The sequence below is a fragment of the Musca autumnalis genome, unplaced genomic scaffold, assembly GCF_047663935.1.
Source record: "Musca autumnalis isolate F117 unplaced genomic scaffold, ASM4766393v1 scaffold_5, whole genome shotgun sequence".
Classification (NCBI taxonomy): Eukaryota; Metazoa; Arthropoda; class Insecta; order Diptera; family Muscidae; genus Musca; species Musca autumnalis.
Genome location: NW_027412088.1, coordinates 109,961,097 through 109,963,307, shown reverse-complemented (window position 1 = coordinate 109,963,307; position 2,211 = coordinate 109,961,097). Strand labels below are relative to the sequence as shown.

At 34.6% G+C, this 2,211-nt stretch overlaps 1 protein-coding gene across 1 annotated transcript in view; it reads right to left on the bottom strand.

Moving 5' to 3' along the window:
- The window catches only part of LOC141406029 (uncharacterized), a 100,872-nt gene that overhangs the window by 84,517 nt on the left and 14,144 nt on the right, over positions 1-2,211 (bottom strand). The window lies entirely within an intron of this gene.

Sequence of the window (2,211 nt, the reverse complement as noted above, 5' to 3'; positions counted from 1 at the left end):
TAAACCACCGACAAATAAAATATAACTGTAAAAATTATCAATTTGATTTGATTGTTAAAAAATATTAATTCGTTTCTCAAGAAAACAAGTAGAAAACAAATTCAAACCACAAATTTCTTATCAGGCTGAGAAACACTTGCGGAATTAACAACCGTTTAACTCTCACAACAGCTTAATCACAAAATAACCTTGAATTAAGCTACACATACAACAATAAAAATATACCGAAAAATCCGACAACGAGCGACGCGAGACGCCTAAACTAGACAGGCTGTGAAAAACGTAAAATATGTATATAATATTCCAGGGACGTAAGCAGGGGGGGGGGGGCACGGGCCCCCCCCCGAAATGGTTTGGTCGAACAACATTTATTAAGCTACTGTAACCAATTATTAATTTTTTTGTCATAAACATTTTTTATGTTAGGAGATTTCAAATGAAAACTTATATATCTATCTTATATATATGAAGTTTCTGTACAGAAAATGTACATCAAGTCAAGTTATGTAAGATTTTTTTTTCGAATTTTTTGTTTGTATACTCCTTTTGGGAGAAACTTCCAATGAAATCTGAATTACGTCTTCATGCCACATCATTCCACTATTAAATACGAATTCCGCAATGAATATACTCCATATTTGTTATGTCTTATTCAAGCTATATTGAGGTCTCGAGGCTTTACACCAGCGACGACCGCAGAAATACAGCCAAAGCGAAGACATGTATGAACGTATGAGTGAGAAAAGCAACAACCACATTATGTTTTTGTTTGTTTTCATTCATTTACACTGTACGTGAGAGAGAGAAGCAAATGCAAAAACAACTCAGTGGGCGCCCTCACTATACGGTCTAAGCAAAGAAGCTCGACGCTGCTTTACACTCATCCTGAATCCAAAATAATTCAGTATTGTGGGAATGGAAGTGCATGAAAAATGTCTATTGGACAAAATGTATGAAGCGTTCTTCGTGGACTATATATTGAAAGCCAATTAGAAATATGTTTCGCTGCATTCACCAACATTTTTTTACTTGTTGCTAAACAAGAGGAGAAAATTATGAAGAAAAATGAATTTGTGTTCGTCAAAAACTGCTAAAATCTGCTATATGTAGCATTCTCACTTGAATTTTTTCCCTATAATTGCACATATCGCTCATTTATATTTCAAAAAATCAAATTTCGAGAAAAACGCGTTTTAAGATGCGGAATGAAATTTGACTTCCCAACTTAAAAAGGTTTATACACAAAAAATAAAATAACTATTGGGATCATCTTTTGTACAGATCTTGCCAGATATTCGTGCTAAATTTCTGTGCAAGATCAGAATGATTCGAATTGTTTTAGTGCTTTATAACCTCAAAAAACCTTTTTGTTGATTTATGCCAAACTCCTAGAAAACAAGCTGTAACTCGTTGATTTTTAGAGACATCAACATGAAAATTTGACACAAGATAAAATAGAAGTCGTAGAAAAAATAGAAACTGCTAACTCAAAAAACCCGTTTTTTGAGTTATGCCACTCTTTGAGTAAATGAGCGATATGTTTGGACGGACAGCCCGTCCGTCTGCATCTCAGTTGTCTGGCAGACTGGAGCGCATGATAACTTTCGAACGGATCAACCGATTTGGTCAAATTTTTGGATCTCGTAAAGAAAAAAAATTTCGCTAAAATGGTAGTAATCGATTCGATCTGAACTTTGCACATCGCAGTATTTCTTCCAAAAATATATCGAACCCAAAATTGATTATATCGGTCCAGTTCTTCAAATATTTTTTTTTTCCAAATGTACAACAAGTTCCAAGAGAATATGTGTGGCCAACATCTTCATGTACGTCCCTCTCAAAATTCAACATAAGTGCAGCTTAAGACTGATCTTTTGGACTTTTTTGACATTTGTAGTCTTGTTTACTGCGATATCAAATTTTGAGGGGGAAAGTCCATGCTTCAAAGCTCTAAATACTAAGGAGACCAACTAAAATGGCTTGTGGGCGCAGTAACTTTTCATAGATGAGAAAAAAACAAACAAAAAATCACCGGATGAATTTTCAAATAAATCGCGATCAAAGTTCACATTTTTTGGGTTATTTTAGGTTTTATCGATTTTGCGTGGGAACGATAAGTCCTATCGAAATGGGACTAAAGAAAATGTTAAAGAGGATTTTCACTGCTACAACATTTTCCTTAGTTGCCTTTCGATAGGACTTGCCGCTTCC